The sequence below is a fragment of the Rattus norvegicus genome, chromosome 4 (assembly GCF_036323735.1).
Source record: "Rattus norvegicus strain BN/NHsdMcwi chromosome 4, GRCr8, whole genome shotgun sequence".
Lineage (NCBI taxonomy): Eukaryota > Metazoa > Chordata > Mammalia > Rodentia > Muridae > Rattus > Rattus norvegicus.
The window spans coordinates 82,306,468-82,327,758 of NC_086022.1; the positions used below are offsets into that span (position 1 = coordinate 82,306,468).

At 41.0% G+C, this 21,291-nt stretch overlaps 1 protein-coding gene across 3 annotated transcripts in view; it reads right to left on the reverse strand.

Annotated features, from left to right (window-relative positions):
- The window catches only part of Skap2 (src kinase associated phosphoprotein 2), a 150,444-nt gene that overhangs the window by 25,247 nt on the left and 103,906 nt on the right, over nt 1–21,291 (reverse strand). The gene's annotated exons all lie outside the window — the stretch shown is intronic.

The following is a 21,291-nucleotide window of genomic DNA, read 5'->3' on the forward strand; positions in this document are numbered from 1 at the left end:
CCCTTGTAGGGGATCCAGTCCCAAGCAGTCAGCCCTACCTACATGCAAATATCAATCCTCAATAAAGTCAGCAGGTTATACTTATGTATTCATGTGTGTACTTGTATATGTGTACCAACAATAATTAAAAAAATAAAAAAAGGTTGTGATTTTGAGGAGTAGAGGGAGCACAGGAGAAAGTGGAGGGAGGAGAAGGAGGAAATTATATAAACATAGTACTCATATAAAATTCTCAATAAGACGGACAAAAATAATAAAGGAATAAAACTGACAATTTTACATTAAGAAATAAAGCAAAATTAAAGCCATATGAATTTTATAAAGATATACGTATGTGCCTATGCTTGGTCTTAAAGTCCAAAATGAACGGACAGTTAAGATGACAGAAATGGCAGGGCCGCATGAGCGCTCCAGGAAGCTGGGTCAAGTGTGGCGTACACTCCCACCAGCACTCTGGGTCACAGCTTTATGAAATATGGACCATGGTGTAATAAAAAGACCCTCTGCTGCCTCATAAATTTGTTAAAAATTTAGAGCTAAAATTTTTATTAACCTAAGAAAGTCAAATTAAGTGACTTCTATTATAAAAGGTTCTTTTGGTTCTACATTTATGACACGATTACAGTTCCTTTTTAATGTAAATTAACTTTTTCTTATTCAAAGTATAAAATGTATTATCTACACATTGCTAAAAGATAGGAAAATGGCAATAAGCTAAAAGAAAGTTTTTTTCTTTTTTTCCGGAGCTGAGGACCGAACCCAGGGCCTTGCGCTTGCTAGGCAAGCGCTCCACCACTGAGCTAAATCCCCAACCCCAAAGAAATTTTTTTAAAAAAAATTATACTGATTTAACCACTAATGATATTTTGTAGGCCATATTTTCTTTAGTAAGGTTTTCTCTTTCAAATGACCTTTTATTAAATATCTCAAATGCATATGTATTTCGCTCCTATATATTTTTTCTTTTAAATGTGTATGTTATTTATATATTATTTTAATCTCTTTTTAGCAAATAAATTGTCAATGTAGATTGTTTAAATTTCATTAGGTCAGGACTGGAGAGATGGCTCAGTGGTTAAGAGCACTGACTGCTCTTCCAGAGGTCCTGAGTTCAAATCCCAGCAACCACATGGTGGCTCACAACCATCTGTAATGGGATCCGATGTCCTCTCCTGAAGACGGCTAGAGTGTACTCACATAAATAAATATAAATACATCTTTGAAAAAATTTCATTAGGTAAAAAAGAAAATCACCAAATCAATAATTAAGTTAGTGATTTAACTGTAGGATGGCTATCTCATTTGATCTTCAAGGGCCTACAATAATTCCTATTAAAAAGTAAACTTTTGAAGGCAGGGCTCACAGGCTACAGCCTGGCTGTTTGCTCTACTTCATGGACACCAAGTAAGAAACCTGAGACTGACAGACTATAGCTAGTTACCTAGGCCTGAGAAACCAGCAGATGCTGTCTTAGAAATCAAGTGAATGATCTGGGGGAAAGGAGTGACAGCATTTATTTCCAATGGTAGAATTTAAGCTTCCCAGCAAACACTAGAAACTCAAAAGGCCACTGACAGCCCTCACCCCTGATTCTCCTGATGAGCTTAGCCCCCAAGCTCACTCATCAATGAGCTGTGACATAAGCTTCTCAAAGTCTCTCAGTCCAATGGCAAATACTACAAACTTCTAATCTCCAAAGATGTTCAAAACGTTATTACAAGACCCCGTACACATCTAGCTTCTCTCTAACTCCTGCTGGGCAGTTCAGTCGCTTCACGGTCAGGTCCTCATGTGATGTGGTTTTACCTGGGCCTGAAGCCCTACTGAATTACAAGACATGGCTCAACTGACCCCACAATCTAGAAACTTGCCCCTCACCCAGAAGGCAACTAGCCAGGTTCCCTGTGTGCTCCAGGATGCATTAAGACCCACATTTGTATCCTGCTCGTTGCAAACTTGGTTTCCTAGTCCACCTTCCTGCAGGCATGACCTTCCGAGGGCTTTCTTGTATTACTACAGACCAGCACAGGGGGTGAGAGTGAAATGGTTTCTAAGAATGTTTGTTGACTCAAAGTTAAATGGATTTGGCTAGCTAGGTAGTCGGTCCACCTGAGCTTCTGTTACTGCTTGCTAACATTGGCACTCAGAGACTAATTCTGACAGAAAAGGGGTAAATTACACAGACGCTGAGCTGATTTCTCTGAGCTATTGTCCTGCGTCCAGCAACAAAACATATGCTATTGCAGAATTTTTATTATACTGATCATAGTTTGTGAATTTCTTTTCATAGGTCTCTTCAAAAGCTGCAGCCATTAAATTCATTCTACCACAAGGAAACTGGTGGGTTTTCATCCACCTGATCTTTTCCTCATTGAGATGGTTTATAATTAAAATCTAAATGGTAGTTTAAGATACTTGCAGGCTTTAATAGCATACTTTTTTTTTGCCTATTCTTTCTCTGTAGTTTAGAAATCTGCCTTAAGTCTATCAGTATACCCAGCTGCCGCTCACCTTCCCACTGGTTGTCACTGATTATGATGACAGCTACTCTTGTCCATGAGGAAAGTTGGGGATAAAGTTGAACAGCCTCCCTATTTACTCCCTGCACCCTTCAGCCCCACTCATCTTCAATGTTGCTTTCACTTGTAGTGTTTATCCGGAGAAGGAAGGCATGACAGTGTAAGTATTTATTACCTTATCTTCCCCTCTGCATTATTTATTTGTGTGTGTGCGCGCGCTCGTGTGTGTGTGTGTGTGTGTGTGTGTGTGTGTGTGTGTGTGTGTACATGTAAATAGGTATGGGTGCATGGAGGTCAAGGGGTAACTTGAGGTGTTGTTTCTTGCTTCTTCAACCTTGTTTGAGACAGTCTCTTGTTTGTTGCTGTTTAAACCATGCGGTCTCCTAGAAATTCTCCTGTCTCCACTTCCTATCTTGCGGAAAGGGGTATTGGGACTGCAGATTCATGATAGCTCATGGACTCTTGGGACCTGAGCTCTGATCTTCAATGCATATGCTGAACGCTTTATCCACTAATCAAGCCAATCTCCCTAGCCATGGTTACTCCTACATATCCTTTGTCTCATTCCTTCTTGTTTCAAGGTCCCAAGTTGTTGATATAAAAAAATTAACCATCCTATGATATCAGGGCCAGAGTCACTCTCAGCCCCTCAGTTCTTTGGCCCTATTTGGCTGTATCCAAATATAAAAGCTTCCAGCTGCCTAGAAAGCCTTATTCCAAGGAATAGAAAGGACAGAACACAGTAGTGAATATTTACTATTTATAAAACAATTCTCAACAAAGAGTACCACTTGCATTTTTCCACCACTGTTGTACATTTTCACTGTAATGCATAACTTCATATTTATGAGCCACACTAACATCCCTGCTTATCACCTAGATGTGTTGTTCACCCAGGGCACTGGCTCTTAATACTTTAATAGGTGTCAGAAATACCCATGGGTCAAAGGCTATAGCCCACACATAACGATTCTACTTCACTAGATTTCGGGAAACTCTGAACATGCGAGTCGCCACCCCATGCTGCTGGTCCTGGCCCAGCATTTAAGAGCCTGTTATGTGCTGCTGTATCTCCTTTCATGTGACTTTACAAGGCTGGGCGTTCCAGCATCAGCATCCCAGCTTAGCTGGAGGAGCGCTGGCCTAGCATGTATGAAGCCTTCAGGTCCACTGCTTCAAAAGTAGACATGGTGGTGCACTCCCCTAATCGCAACTCTCAGGAGCTGGAGGCAGGAGGATGAAAAGTTCAAGATCATCCTTGGCTATGATCCTATTGCAAAACAAAACAAAACAAAACAAACCCCCAAATTCAGTGTTCTATTGTCATGTGAATGTAAATTAATCATAACTTTGTATCTTCAAGTATTATTTACGTTTAAATTTGAAAACATGTTATGCCTCACCAAACAGCAACAAAGCAAAATAATATAAAATTATTAAAGCAGGAATTTATCCTCCCAAGAGAGTCAATGGAACTGTACAAAATGCCAATGAAAGTCCTGCTCCAGAGGTCGTGCCCTTTCACGAGTTTTAGACTCAGCCAAATCAAACTTGATCAACTCCAATTTTCTCACCTGGAAAACAAAAATGATAAAGTGTACCCTAGGGAATCACTTGGAGGACAAAATGAGGCAAAGTGCCCAACATGCTGTATACCGCACAGCAGATTCACAGCAGCTGATACAAGCTGAGGGCTGACTGTGTGAACACTGCTAGGCACTTCACACCTAACTCCCTCTCAGTCCTCAAAACCCTGTGAGGCAGGTCACTATTAGCCCCATTTCCTGATGAAGAAATAGAGGCACAGAAGCATGTCAGTGACCAGCGCAGTAAATACAGCTGCAGGAGGAGGGCCAGATTGAACCTGGGTAGTCTGCTTCCAGAACCTGAGCTCTTCCCGTCAGTGTAAGAGTCTACATATATCACTTGCTCATACGCGTGCTAATTAACTAGTCAGCACTTTAACCTCCTGACATCACATGGAACTTATAAGAAAGATAATCTCACAATGTCGTATTGACATATATTCTTTTTTTTTAACACTCTTCAGTGACAAAATAACATGGCTAACTGACAGTCTGGAATAAAATATCCTTCCTGAAGATAGTGGCCACTGCTGAAAAGCAGAAGAGTCAATTTTGTAATGGCCACAGAAAATGGAGGGCTTGGTTGGCATTTGCCCCTTACATTTTTCTTTCTGTTGGAAAGCAGCTTGCGAATGGAAAAACCGCGTCCATCACCTCAGATGGAGTCAGTCCCAGACACTGAGTATGAGGAAAGGCAGAGCCAAGGGCAGCGTCCATCCTGGCCAGGAGCTCAGGGAGACCCATGGGTCCTGAAGAAGACAGCTGTAGCTCCTTGTTACACTCAAGTGCAGTAAGACATTAAGAGAGAGAGCAGCGCTTCCCAGATACAGATTTGCATGGATGTTCAGAATGGCAATTTAAGGAGCTTCCAATTTTAAGGTGAGAGGCATTTTCTTGGCATAGAGATGAATTTGTTCTAAGTATTTTATAATGAAAGCACTGTATTTCTGTAGAATGGGGCTCCCCAAAGAAGCAAGGAAGGACGGTGGAGAGAAAGGAGGTGGGATGCACAAAGCTCATCTGACGGAGGTCTCTGGAACAACAGTACCTGATATTCTTCCAGGCCTATAGGATAAGTCTGAGCTGAGAAAATAAAACCCTTGCTCGGGTTTGGCTCCCTAAAGGAGCAGGCTGAACTCTCATTTCAAAGTTTCTCGTCCTTGAATTCCAGAAATAAATCCAACATAAACAAATCATTTTATGTAAAAGAGCCAAGGCATTTTTAATGTACATGACAAGCAAGCGGTAGTTGACTTTTCTCAGGGTCACACACAGCATTCAGAGTAGGAAATTGAGTAAATTTCAACTTCCCATCCTGCAAGGACAAATACCTGCCATTTTAGGGACCAAGGGCTACACAGTGCCAGGGCTGCAAAACCAACTCTTTCCTGCTTTCCGGAATGAGAAAGCCCTCTTGGTTTCTTATCCTCAGATCAAAACCATTTATAATTGATAATGTAAATATGACATTTAATAAACCAATCCTGGTACTTTCAGTTGATAGAATGTTATGCTATAATTATGTACACTATATTAAGGTACAATTTGGGGCTTTATTTTCATCTAATTAAACAATATAATCAAATATGTAGATTTAATGGCTTGTCCAACTGTCACATTTAGAGAACCATTCAATGTTTATTGTCCTTTGTAGAGTAAATCATCAATTTAAAGACAATAATAAAATGACAATCTAAACTTTTGATTTTAGTCCACCTAGGAGAGTAATGCTGACTGTTCAGATGCTGTCTAATTATAGCACATAGTTTCTCCAATTCTGCCTGAAGAAGAGTAGTTAACAGCCAGTGGTTATAGAATTCAGGTAGCTTTGTTAAAAATGATTTTATCACATGACCCTTAGCGTTGGAAAACAATTTCTGGATTAAAAGAGTCAAGAAGAAAGATTATCTCAATATAGCCCAGTGCAGTGAGGAAATACAATATCGGACTTGGCACATGTCCACAGGAAAAGTCTGGCTCCCAGATGCTGCTTGCCAACTCACAGCGGATTCAACAACGTTTAAACAACTGACAATGTGCACTCATAACCCTGATGACATAAGGACCAACTCGGCAGGAGCCTGTCTCATGAGCATCTTCATATACTGAAACAAAGACTCATAGACATGCAACACACATTTCACTGATCAAAAGTCAACATGCACAAGAGGTTCCTTACAGTGATGCCAGCAGGCTAAGACCACATAAAGGTATTACTTCAACCAAACAAAGCGTCTCAATATTTGTGCTGTATTAGTCCTCGAAAATGAGCCTGTGGGGGCTGGAGAGATGGCTCAGCAGTTAAAGGCATTGACTGCTCTTCCAGAGGACTGAAGTTCAAATCCTAGCACCACCAGGCACTCACAACTGTCTGTGACTCCAAGATCTGATGCTCTCACATAATATACATGCAAGGAAAACACCAATCCTCATAAAATAAAGAAAATGAGACTGTAACCCTGAAATAACTGCAGCAAACATAGTTTTCTCCATAGTTAACTCATCACAATCATATAATACCTATGACTTCCTATAGCTTGTGCCCGATGCTAACATCTGCTTCTACTAGTTGGAATCAAATGAAATTGCTTTTGGCTATTTTTGACCTCTCAAAATTGTACTTTTTAAAATTTGAGGATAAAATGAAAATTCTGACACTGAATTTTGACAGCAAGTGGTAGCTGAATGTTCTTAGACATGAAATATCAATGTTTCTTTATAACTGGCCATGAAATGGATCATGAACTCAACAGCCTTTCCAGACAAGCATATGCTGAGTAAAAATCTGTATTTACTATAGTATATATTCAAGCATAAACAAATATTGTTATTATTTAATATAAAATTGACTGTCACAGATGTAGACAACAGTGAAGAAGCCATGATACAAATAAAATTACTTTGTGTGGCTTTTTTTCCCTATTCCCAGATGACATGTTTCTCTGAGATGATATTTTCTCTCTTGATACAAACAACTTCTGTCACATAATGTTTATGTCATGTGCATTTTACAAATAAATAGTTTAAAACAAAGGGTTTGATTTTCTGGAAGAAAAAGATTGATTGGCACAAGAAATAAAATAAGTTATTTAAATTAGGCCTTCAGTTGATTGGAATGACAACTCCATTTTTTACAACATATTCCCAAATCACCACATTAATCTGACTTAACGAGACTTCAAGTGCAGATATGTATTATTCTGAATGTATAAAACAAAAACTTGCACACAGATCAAGATGTGTCTCTACTATATTTTTTTCAGTAAACCCTTGTATAACACAAACATCATTTGTACCCAAAACTGTTTTAAGAAGCCACTTAGGATAACTTATTTCATAAAGTCAACAGACTAAATAAGGTCTTCCAACATAAATCTAACAAGTATTTCTTTTTGTCAAGAAATAATTAAGAAATAAAGATCACCGGTGCTCAGAAAGGACAGACTTAGCATGGAGTCTTGCCTATAGTAAACATGCAAAATTCCGTTTAGCTAACTTAAGTTAAAGTTTATAAATCACATGATTATAACTAATGCAGAGTTTCTGTAGTAATCAATCAATTATTCATGGTGAAGAATGTAACCTTTAGCAGCTATCTGGTCATTGGCCAAACTGAAACAAACTTGTCTTTTTCTGCCTTTCCCAAATGACCGATAGACTATGCAGGGTGGGTCAGCAGTTGCAATTCAAATATCTGAGACAAAACTTTGAGCCTGAGAGGAACGGAGAGCTGCAAGTGGGACCTCCACCACTCCAGGAAAGCCACCAGGAAGCTTTCTGCCTTCCAGGTCTCTGGAGAGTGTTGAGGTTTCTGTGAGAAATCAAAACCTCAAGTTTGTACAAACACCTATAACCTCAAGTATGGTGTTCCCAAGCCAAGAAACCTGACATGGTTGTAAAACCCTTAAGGCACTAGCAGTAGAAAAACAGAAGCTTCCAGAAAGAACCAGGGCACACATAGCTTCTCAGAGGTAGGTGGAAACCTGACATGCTGATGATACATAGAGCTAGAACAGCGAATAAACATGCAATTCCTATGTAAGAAATTAGGAAGAAGGCCAATGAATGTAAATCTTCATTTCCATGCCTTTGCCAAGCTGGAGATGTGAACCACACCTAACTTTAGTAGCTTGGCCCCTTTGCTTTCCCCTAGAAGGGTGGATCCATGTGGCTTCTCCTAGGACTCTGGGGCATCTGCTTTTTAATGTCTCAAGCAATAGGGTTTCTTCCCCCTACTTCCTTTGGAAAGTCTCTTTGTGTGTAAGGTGGGCAAAACCAAAAGTAGGTATAAATGTTAAGGTGATTTGATAGTTATTTTTCAAATATTCCTAATTATGAACTTTTCTTGAAAGCTTTGACAAGTAGACATTTCCACTTTGGCTGTACTAGTGAACTGCACTCATCTGGCCTCTTCCAAACAGAAGCCAGACGCCCACACCTCAGTGCACTCACAGCATCTTTGTTTCCTTGCATCTTCAGAAGGCTCTGCCAGTGATGCTTACAATCACAAATACTTCCAGGATCAGGCCCTCTCAGATAGCCACCTCACCTATGGCCTCAGGCTTGGCTTGGAACACTCTCAACGGTTTCTCCAGGTCTTTTGTTGTATTCTTCCTTGGGTGCTGGTTTGCATATGCTTGTCCCAGGGAGTGACACTATTAGAAGGTGTGGCCCTGCTGGAGTAGGTGTGTCACTGTTGGTGTGGGCTATCAGACCAACTTCCCAGCTGCCTGGAAGTCAGTCTTAGAGGCCGGTAGATGAAGATGTAGAGCTCTCAGCTCCTTCTGCACCATGCCTGCCTGGATGCTGCCATGTTCCTACCTTGATGATAATGGACTGAACCTTTGAACCTGTAAGCCAGCCCCAATTAAAAGCTGTCCTTATAAGAGTTGCCTTGGTCATGGTGTCTGTTTACAAGTATGACACTTGGTTAATACACTGTGACTAATGCCATCAACACTACATAGTTAGTGCCTAGCACATAGCCTGCTTGACTAAAAACTGCTCTGTGGGGGATATGTGTGTGTGTGTGTGTGTGTGTGTGTGTGTGTGTGTGTCTGTGTGTGTGTCCCACAACTAATTTAACTGAATTATAAAAAAAACATTTTTTTTTGTTCTTTTTTTTCCGGAGCTGGGGACTGAACCCAGGGCCTTGCGCTTCCTAGGCAAGCGCTCTAGTGCTGAGCTAAATCCCCAACCCCCCAAAAACCATTTTTTTTTGCCTCTACTTTTCTCGTTTTATATTTCCGGCTCCTCTTTGCTCACTGATTAGAAAAAAACAACTTTTTCCTATTGCCTCTAAATGAATGCTGTCAGGAGAGAGTGAATAAACAACTGGGCTCAAGTCTGATGTGTCTCTACGTGCTTCGGGGTCGCTGTCATTTACACCTAATTCTAATGTGATATAGGAATAGGTAATATTTTATTTATGGATTTTTTTTCAAGTCAGGGCTTCTCTGTGTAGCCCTGGATGTCCTGGAACTCAAAGTGTGGACCAGGCTGGCCACAAACTCAGAGATCCCCCTGATCTGATGCAGAGGCCCCCACACCTGGCTTTATTTATAATGTTAATCACCCTGACGACGCTAATCGGGTGTTTCCAGGCAGTTCTGAGTGAGGTGGAAGACAATCAGAGATAGAAAGGAGGACAGGGAAAGGCACGAAGCTAGTGGTGGAGAGAGAATGTAATGGGCAATGTGGAGTCAGGCTACAGGAGGACGGTGGCTAATGGCAGGGAAGCATGGGAAAGAGACAGGAAACAGAAACTCAGGCAGAGCATGGCTGCTCCTACGCCTTCCTCCTCACAGTCCTCCAAGAATGCCTGGGAGAAGTATTGCCTAAGCATCTCTCCAGTCACTACCGAGCTGCTGTGCGACTCTGTATCTCAGCTTCTTCTTAAACTGGAAACTTATTGTTTGCATACTGGTTACAACAGATTCCCAGATGGCCGCCTTCAGAGCTCAGTTACAGTCCTGTGCTCTTCACATGTTCTCTTCCTGTTGCCTTTAATGAGTGAGTGGGCACAGAGCAGGATGTCAGTTCCCGGGGAAGGCCTCATTTGAGATGACTAGCACACCAAAGGGCTGGTAACCCAAGTAGGTCCTGTTGCTAAGGATGGTGATCCATCTTCAGTGGTACAAAGGACTGGAGAAATGAGAGCTTTCATCACTCCCTGGAGTCTATTCCACATATTCTTCTGAGACTGCCCTCCCTGAATGTCGAGGTTAAAGTCCAATGAAGTTTTGGGCAATCAGGCATGCTTCAATACTGACAGCATACAATGTGGCAATCATTCTTTTAGTTTCTGTGCTGACTGATGCTATTAGGACAAGAACTATCTTAAAGATACTGTCTTGGTTTCTCTTTATTAACTAAGAGTCTACTAACCAAAGGCTCTGTATTGCTGAAGCTAGAGTTTCTTGAATTCTAAGGAAGGAGGTACCATCTAAGGGATATGCCAAGTAACACAAGGTTTGCTTCTTGTCCCGAGCCACTTATAACAACCATTTTTATGTTTGCCAAATAGCTGTATGAAAGGTAAAATGACACGGTCTATATGACAGCAGGCAGTGATTGGAAAAACCAGCCACCCAGGGCTATGTGAGTCATTCCAAAGTCAGAGTGCTACAGAAGTCTGGAGAGGCAGAGGCCAGGACAAGGTGGGAGAAGCAGAAGAAGTATTCTGGGTAAATGCAGTTTGACCTGGGACTAGATAAAGTGAGGAGGACCAAGTGCAAGTGAACATGGAAAAGAGAAAGCAACTGCCTTGCCATGCAGATAGCAGGGTGAATAAAAATTCCAAGTTGGGAAAGGACTGCGGAAAACTAAGTCAACTTGTTGAAACCAGAGAGGCTCTGCATCAGACTGGTCAGATGTGAGACTTCAGTCAGGCTGCAGAGGACCTCTGAGTGCAAGGTATGTGCAGTAACCTATAGTTGACAGGAGGCCATTTTTCACATTTAAGAGGAGCAGAAATATATCGTGCAAGAAATGTCTGCATTCCCTTGTCTTGCAAGTGTCTCCCTTGTTAAGTGATCTCTGGAAGAGTTGTGAAGTTTATATGCATTGTCTGCACACTGAGATCAGATGTTCTGGATTCATCCAGAATAGCAGTAGGTATGCTAACATGGCATTGTCACTATATATGTCAGTGTGTGGCACTGTGCCATCCTATACTTACAGAAACATTGCATTGTGCCCAAGAAATATACAGAATTATATCATCATCTTAATTATTCATAATGGAATAACCTCAAAGCTCTAGCCAAGTGGGTTAGAGAAAATGCTATTTTTATACCATTAAAATAGAATGGCATGTAAATATACAGAACCCAGTGACTGTGAAGACTTGAGACAAGTATAAAAAGAGAAAATGTGTTCTAATTAGACTTTGGAACTGGAAAAATGACGAATTTTTACTTTGTAGTAGTTAGATTTCATATATTTGTGTCTATAATCAATGTAAGATGTATTTGAGAATCTAGGTCATTAATCTGCAAACAGTATCAATTCCATATCTAATATAACACACATTAGAAAATAGAGATCATGAGCTTGGGGGGATGGAAAAATAAAAAAGCCAAATCGTTGTATCTCTTTACCATCTCACTTGGGATTTCATTCATGTATTAGTTCACCAACTCAGCACAATGGTTTAGTTCAAGACGACAAGATGAGGAGAAGAGCAGAGCAGCATGAAGAGTGGTGGAGAGTGGTCTGTCTGAAGTCTGAGGGTCTAGGTGGCACAAACGAGGCTGGAAGATAGATTTAAGCTGGACTGAGGAAAGGCTCAGGGCCTGGCCAGTGAGTTCCAACTTGGCATTGGGAATCCAAAAAGGTTACCAATCAAAGGATTACCATGACCCCATGACCATGATATATATTTAGAGTCAATCTCTATCAGAATATAGAATGGGCCGTCAGGTTGATGTGAGTCCTCATGATCCAGGGGAGACACCATGAAAGCCTGAGTGTAAGGAGAGTCAGGATAGATGATGCGTCAGAGGAAGAATATGAAGGAACTGGCAGTTATCTGATGGGGGAGCTTGATGATTGAGGAAGGATTCAAGAATGAGTTTGGGGTATTTTACCCTCTTTACTTGAGTGACCACTGGTTCTGTTAACATTAATAGCAGCGGGCGTGAGGGCTGGGAGTTGCCCACACAGAATGTAGAGAAAGAAGAACTTTCTTTTTTTTTCTTTTTTCTTTTTGTTTCAGAGCTGGGGACTGAACCCAGGGCCTTGCGCTTGCTAGGCAAGTGCCCTACCACTGAGCTAAATCCCCAACCCTGAAAGAAGAACTTTCAAACCCCCAGATTTCTCCTCATTAGTTGCATCACGATGAGAGTCTGATGGACTGGGTGACCTTATACTATTGTATAAGTCTCACTTTAGAAACTCAGCAAATGTCTTTTCAATTGTCACTTAGGCATAGGAGCAGATTCTGTCCTACAAAGGGCCTGCTTGAGCTGGTTCTTGCCTCTGCCTGGCTCCCTGGGGCCTCTGGTTCTCTCAAATGCACCTCAGACCCAGAGCTTGGTGCTTTAACAGAAATGCAAGGAAGGACTTTGGCTCATTCTACGTTCCAGTTTTACCACAGAGTTTTCCATTTAAACGCCATCTTTCCCTTTGACACTGAAGCAGCTATTCCTTCTCAAGGCATCCTCTTATCTTCTGTCTTGGTGTTCTTACTATAATCAGAAATGAGCTTTGACATGGGACATTTCCTTTTTGTAGCGCAGTTCAAGGTTTTGGCCTTGAGCTCACTGTCCTCCTGTCTCAGTTTCTGGAGTACAGGGTTGTAAGCACTGCACGTCCAGCTCTATAGCTATCCTAACAGAAAGTAAGCCCACCATTTCTATGCCTAAATTCCCTGCGCTCTCATGAGAATCTGGCACAGTGGGCTTTCCATTCATATATGAAGAAGAAAGTGAGGCACATAACAAAAGAATGCATGACGGTAAGACACAGAAAGTGTCACTATTAAAGAAATGTTTGAGTAGAAAACAAGTGATCTGAAACAACCAGCCCCAGAGCATCCGCCTCACTGGAGTGCTGAAGTGCTCCCTTGTACATGGAGTCTGAGAGGTCTCCATAGGCTCCCTTGTTTCAAAGACTGGTCTCCAGCCAGTGGTGCTGGGTTGGGGGACTGTGGTATCTTTCAAACATGGGACCCAGCTAGTAAAAATGGATTTTGGGGGCTGGGTGCGCTTGAGAATGGAATGCTGAAGGTGATGGGTGATATCTGCTTCTGGTTTTAGCCCCAGCTCTGTACTTCCTGTTCACAGCTACATGAATGAGCCCTGCTACAAACTCCTGCAGCTATGGCCCAAGCCACTTTGGCCACCACATCTTCTCCACCATAATGGACTATACCAGTGATGGAGCCAGGATAAATCCTTCCTCCCTTTAGTTCTTCCCATCAGCTATTTTATTACAGCATTTAAAAAAGTAATTAATATACTTTTCATAAATATTATATTTAACAAAACATAAACGAGGGAAAGCCAACAGAAGAGATGCTTTTAAGACAAAAACACTGACCAGGAACATGAGATTTCAGGAGCTGGATATGAGGCTCAAGATTGATGATTGGGAGACCAATGACTGTGAAGAAGTCATTTTCATGATGAGTAAGGACAGAAAACCAAACTAAGGATAAACAGACAAAAAAAAAAGGTATAAAGACAGGGACCAATATGAGCTCCCACAAGTGTGTGACACCAAGCAGAAAAGAGGCACTAGCCCCATGAACGAGAAGCAGAAATGTGAAAAGGGGACCAAAGTAGGAAGCAGGAGGGATCCATCTCCAAAGACCTTGAGAATACCTTCACCTCAGCCACTGAGTCTCCTTGTTCTGCAAGAAAACTTTCTGACCCATCTCAGTTTCTGTAAGGAGGAACAAGGGGGAGCAGTGGATATGAACTGGTATAAAGTTGTCTCTTTGTAAGAACTCTAATGAAGTCCTAATAACAAGGAACACATCTATAAATGAATGTTTTCTTTGAAACAAAATCAAGGTAAAGCCTCACTTAAGCTTAATTAAGTTAGCTTGGCTTTTTTCCCACTCTGATGAAAGCTTTGCACTATTCAACTACAGCCCTTGCTGAGTCCAGAAATGAAGAGCGCTTATATTTATCACTGACACTTTGTTGAACTTGTCCGTTCTTATTAATCACAGCTTTAAAGTAAGCAGCTCAGATACTCTTAGGAAGCTGATATTCCCAGCTGACCTATCTGCACAAATAGTGAAGCTTGATACTCTCCTGCTGCAAAATGTCTCCACAGATGCATGTGCTGGTGTAGCTGTTTGCACACGTGTGTGCATGTGTGTTTCTGAGACCTCAAAGAAGCAAGTGGTTTTTGTGTAGCAACTAGAAACTTTATCATACTCTATCTTCTGAAAACACGCAAAAACAAAAGCTGCCCATGTCTGTTTATATTCTCCATGGGAAGAAAATCTTATCTGAAATATGAAGTCTCCAGTTTAAAGGCTTGGTACGAAGGTAATTAGAAGTTACTGCCTTTGGCTGGTGCGGTCTCTTGGTGATAAGCGATAAGGAGCTGGTTTATGTACAACACAAACCCTGCAGTGTGACTACCTGACCTCCTGGCACAGTGTTAGGATTCTTCATCCAAGGGTCACAGGAATAATCTTAATGGGTCAGCCCCATTAGTGCAATTTTTCCTTTTGCTTTAAAAATGTCAGCATTTTTGTTTGATAGGTGGGTGGGGCTGATATTTGCTTACTTTCCAGTTCAGAATTTTAACATGCACACTATTGGCTTCTTTAGCAACGGAAATATAAATGTGTCTGAAAATGTATAATCCAGTGCCTAAGTAAACTGAACAATCAATAATCCCTAGAGACCCCATTAGGATCTTTAAAGGGGGAGTCCTTTTCTGTAGGTCCTTCCTGTCACAGTTTCCGCCCTTCTCGTGTCTTTCCGTCAGCCACGGGATAGCTGACACTGGGCTGTGGTCTTCACTCTGGGTGCTCTCCTGCCCAGCTCATAGGTGACGAATAGTCTGCTCACTCACTCCATCCTCACCCCTCCACTGGGGTTGAAGGCATGAAGCCCAAGCTTCCACCCGGACCATTGCATTCTCTCCTAGAACCTCATATTCCCATTAGATTTCTTAACTCACAGACCACTCAGGAGTTCATTTTCTAATCTCCAAATATAGGACTACCAGGGTGCTTTTAACTAGCTTAATGTTAATATTGGGTAATAAAGTTACAGTGTTCATTATCGTCATTATTATTACCTCCAGTATGGAGGCAGAACTCAGGGTCTTACTAGGCAAGAGCTCAACTCCCAGGCCATATTCCCAGGCCCCTATAAAGAACATAGCCTATATATGATGCATTGGAATTTGTGGAGAACTGAAATTTGAGTTTATAGGTAATCAGTGTCCATGAGTGTTCTCTGTGTATTCGAGGAATAGAGAGTCATTGTTATTTTCGGGGCTCACTCATACTCTTTAAAATATATTACATTTAGTTCGCTAATTTCATTGTTCTTCCTTATCTTTACTAAATTTCTGCCTCCTTAGCCAGCCAGTTTCTGAAAGCAGTGTGTTAAAAAAAAAACCAAAAAACATTCCTCTGTGGCTGAAGAAATGTTAAATGTGGAACTTGTTTGTTTTTTAAGTTTTGTATTACTGATTTAAAATGTATGCAGTCAGATAAAATGTTATCTGTGAGTGCCACTAATTATTATTCTATGTGGTACTCTCACTTTATATCTTAAAGTCTATGGTGCCAAATACTAATACCACCACAGTAGCCTTCCTTGGGAAGGGTTGTCTGGAACATTCATTCCCATTTCCTTACTGTGGGACTCTCCATGTAGTTCTGTTCCAGGAATATGGAATATGGAATACAAAATCTAATGATTCTACTCAATTAAAGAAATCTAATGGGGGGGGGAGGGCTGCAGAGATGGCTCAGTGGTTAAGAGCACTGACTGCTCTTCCAGAGGTCCTGAGTTCAATTCCCAGCAACCACATGGTGGCTCACAACCATCTGTAATGGGATCTGATGCCCTCTTCTGGTGTGTCTGAAGACAGCTACAGTGTACTCACATTCATAAAATAAATAAATCTTTAAAAATAATCTAATGTGATGTCTTCTCTAAGAGATTAATCAAGTCCCCTTGTAGTTATTTTTATGACCTTATTTTTGCCATATTACCTCTTTGCTTCTCCTTTCTCATCTCCTTCCTTACTTTGGCCTCATACTTCACAGTCACTCTGTAGTGTCCACTGCCCACTTCAGTATCCACAGCCCCAACTGACCCCAGTAACTTAACTGTTCGCTCATTTAGTTTCACCTCTTTTGTAAATTGAAAAATAAGGTTTATTTAACAAGGACCAATAAGCAAAGTTAATGGCGCTTCTGCTTCTGTGTTTACAGCTGCCCTTGCCGTCTCATCTTTCCTGTATGTTCACAGTCAGGGGCAAGGCTGGGACTCACTGTGATGTGTCTTTCCCTCACAGTTCCTTTTCTAGACTATACCAATCTGCTGTTCACAGAGTGCAAGGCATTCTGGATATCTGAGGTAGGGACACAGAGATAAGAGGAGGCAGTGGATGGCACAGGAGGGTGACAAGGAGGGTGACTTGAAAACAAGTGTCATGTTAGAAATACACAAAACTAATTTTAACAGGATTTCTATGTCAGAAAAACCCAAGCAGCTAACTCATGGTACATGAGTATATTATTTGCACATAAGACAAAACACAGGAAACTAAAGGTTGTAGGTCAAAGGCTGGACCAGAGGCAAGGTAGCTGCATCCTTCAAGGCCTACACGTGTATGGAAGGCCAGAGCAATGCCTGGCCTGTAATGTGCACACACGAGTACTTCTGAACTAAAGGAATGAAAGCAAGCAAGAAAGACGGGAATGGAAAGAGGGAAAGGGACTGAGACAATAAAGAATGAGAGACACAAGCAGGAGGAAGTAAAGAGAAGATCAAGGAAGGAAATGGAAGGACGTTCCTCAATTAGCAAGCAAACAAATCACACTTCTGTCTAAAATACGTAACTGCATGTATTTAAATGGGCATACGAGGGATAAAAATTCCCCTGGCTCCAGCTGCATATGTAGCAGAGGATGGCCTTGTTGGGCATCAAAGGAATGAGAAGCCCTTGGTCCTGCCAATGCTCAATGCCCCAGTATAGGAAAATATCAGGGTGGGGAGGCAAGAAGGGGTTGGTAGGTGGGTGGGTGGGCAGGGGAACACCATTATAGTAGCAGGGGGGAGGGTGATGGTATAGAGAGCTTCTGAAGGGGAAAACAAGAAAAGGAATAACATTTGAAATGTAAATAAAAAAATCCAACAAAAAAATTCACATCACACTATTAATTAAGCACTAGGTAGGCACAGCATCTATTCTATTATGTAAATCAGCATTATCTAGTTTCTTCTAATAGAACTAAAGGTTTGAAAATTAAGTCTTAGTAATAACAACAGGGACTGAACAGACAGAGGTAAGGCCCAGTGCAGTTTGTAGAGTACACTCAGGTAAGACTCCTTCTGCTCATCATCTCTGAAAGATGTCCACAGTTCCCTGCCCATTTCCAGTGACAGAGACCAGCTTAATCAGCTAGCTGTCTTCTTGGAAAACAGTCCAAAGAGCTCCACTCCTCAAGTCACCTGTCCCACTCCAGGCAGCCCTGGGTCTGCGCCATCTCCCATCTCTAGGATGCCTGGTGCCTTCAGAGAAGGGTAATTCCCAACCCAGAGGTCTAGTGTCTCCCTTGAGAGTCGGACAACAACCCTATCAAAACAGAATAGAACAAGACGCCCCCTCAAAAGGCCTCTTCCTTCACAGTAGCTGCAGAGGGGAAAAATGTCTCCTATGTCTTTGACTTTATTCCTCTTTGTCTTTCTCATTTCCCCAAGAAGGATTTTCAATACTGTCCAGGAACAAAATGGTGACAGAAAAATTGAGCCGATCTAGGAAGACTCAGGAACATCCTATGAAACTCTTATTTTATATATTTAAAAAGATTTATGTTGTACCTATAAACATGAATAAAACTCTAAGGTGGAAGCAGGTAGAACTCTTCATAGCTCAATATACAAAGGCTGGTGGAGACAGAGCAAACACATCCCTGTGGCCAAGACTTCACAACCTCGGTGCTCCTGGCATTTGAGCCACATAAGTATTTTTGATAGAGCCTGTTTTGTATACTACAGATGTTTAGGGTTAGCAACATCTCTATTTGGACACACACACACACACACACACACACACACACACACGCACACAGAGCAAATACCACCAAATATACCCTGGAAACAAAAGTGTTACCTGGCTGTAGACAGGTGATATATTTTTAATTCTCAAGGATGAGTTATTTGTCTCTACCAACACAAATCCACTTGTTTTGCATGCTCATAAATATTTGGGGAATATATATATATACATGTATATATATATATATGGGTTAATATGTAATTTTTTATAATGAAGAAATTTGTTTGCAATGCCAACAGCAACCCATGGCAAATAAATTGTATTTCAAAACTTCATATCACTATTATAAAATAATGTAGAGAAGATTAAAAACATATCTCCAGCCACCAAAAATAAACAAACAGGTAGAACTCTTGCACAAAACTCTGGGTTCAACCAAAATACATTGTGTGTTTGTGTATATATGCATGCATGGATAGGCACATAAATAAGCCCTTTGTATATACAGTGATCATAATTTATACAATTTTTCTTTTTTTTATAATTTCAGATAATCCTCTCAGCAGAGTATGAAGTTGAAACCATCTAAGAATTTAACTATAGTCATCTACTTGGGAGAACAAATTTATCATCCTGTTAGGGGACAGTGTCACATTTACTAACTTCAGTCACTTTGTTTAAAAACAAGAATACCAATGGGCTTCTTAGACAGCAATACTGAGGTGGTAAAACAGCGTAGCTCTGTGATAGTTCACCGACACCTTTCCATTGCACTACAAAGAAAGAGTGAGAACTAAGTCAGGACTGACTGTCACTTATGATTACGTTAGTGCTGGAGACCGCAAGATCTCCGTGGCCTTGGTATTAACTTGGAGTTATGAGTGATGGAAGCAAAATAAAGTTAAAATGGACTGGGGGAGGTTGCAACTATGCATTGATTAAATTTGCATTTGTGCTCACTTGCTGGAAACTACTTCAAACTCAAGTCCTTGAAGAGTGTTCTTTTTTATGTATATATAATAGTTTCACTGAACACTTTATAGCAGCATTTTACTTCACATTCCAGTTTAGATTCAGAGAGTTGGGCTGAATACATTTAAAGTGTAATTAAGTGACCAAAGAATAAAAACACTCTCTGCTGGCTCCAAATAGCCCAGTCTGTCATTAAAGTAAAAAAAAAAATGAATACGCACGCTCACGCACATGCACACACACACACACACACACACACACACACACACAGAGAGAGAGAGAGAGAGAGAGAGAGAGAGAGAGAGAGAGAGAGAGAGAGAGAGAGAGACAGGTTAATGGAATAGAAATTTGTCTTCCTGCTTTCAATTGCCCTCTCCCTTCTACTCCACTGGCCAGGAGAACATTTCAAGTTCAATCCCCCAGAAAGTGGCACAGTTAGTAGACTAATGGGTGTCACCATTCTTGTTAGCCAGCTGATTCTATTCAGTCTGTGCCTAGAGAAATCGTGCTGTTATTAATATACCATTTCCTGTCACTGAAGGGAAAAGGTCAGTAAACTCACTAAGCTGTGGAGGGGCAAGCCAGGCTGGTTTCTAGGACTATTTCCCAAGTATTGTTTGCCTTCAAGAGTCACAGCCAGGCAGAAGTGCTTTTCTGTAGTTCTAATAATAAACTGACCATACATTCTGAAATTGTGAGCTCATTGCTATGTCATTAATCAGTTCAACATACTTTAGCCATTGTATTAGCTGTGCAAACAAATGTCTGTTATAGTCACTTCACAATGTATGTACATGCAATGGCCTATGCTAGTAAGTAGTAATAAAACAGAAAAAAAGATGGCAAAACATTGGGGTACTTGAAGAAAAGCCCAAAACTTTCAGCCTGCCCACAGTACATCCCCCTATAAATCCCTAAACACAAAGAAATCTAGAAATTTATTCTGTTCTTTTCCGAAGTTAGTTAAAAATTAATGAACGAGAAATTAAAGAGAAAGCTCTGTAATAAAGTTGGAGTATTCTAGCGGGAAATCCTCTGAAACTATTTACAGTCCCACAGAATTATAAACATTTTTCAAGAAACATTTTAGAACATAATTTTTAAGCAAATGTTTTCTTCTCACTGTTGAGACTTAAACACTGAAGGTTTACTTCATATTAAAAATACACTTTCTAGAGCAAGAACTCGCCTTATTCAGAAGAGGGCTTTGCATGTATAGTGGCTTGTCAATGCTAGACTTCTTCAAATGCATCTGTGTGCTTCATCTCTCAACTCAGGGGATTAGTTTTCAACAGTATGTAATTGACAGGAAATTGTGTTAAAATAGGATTATTATTTAACTCTAAGAGCATAACCAATTGGACTTCAGAGACCAGCACTCCCTGTACAGAGCTGGACGTACCAACAGTCTGCAGCTATGTTCTGAGACTCAAAAGACATTTAAATTTCAAAGAAGCAGTAAATGCAACACGTTTGAGCCTTAACCCTGAAAGAGAGATACTTTTCAAAATTAAAGTTACCTTCTCGGTTTCAAATATTTAAATGAACAAAACTATAACTCTGAGAAAACTTCAGGGCCTCCTATAAAAAAAAAATTCCCTCTGTAGCTGCAGGCTTCAGTTTGACAAACCTGCTGAACTGTGCAGATGTTGAAATGGCTCTGTTAGTTACACAGGGGGGAAGGAAGCAGGAGACATTCCACAGCTGCTTACAGCAGCTCCTTTCCCAGGGGCACAGTTGCAGGCTCTATCAAGCTCAATCACTTCGTACAGCATCGGGGGATCCCAGGCATTGGCAAAGAGAACTCATAGCAGCTGAAATTTCTACTAGCAATACTGCAAGAAGTAACACTACTTAAAGAATAACCAGTTATTTCCAACATTGCATGGCTTTGGGCCAAAAATATATGCGTATGTGGGGGAGGAGGGCAATGAGGAAGAACAACACCTGCGGTCAGGACTGTTCACACTTCTTAAGTTTCGAGCTATGCAGGAGATCTTCCTTG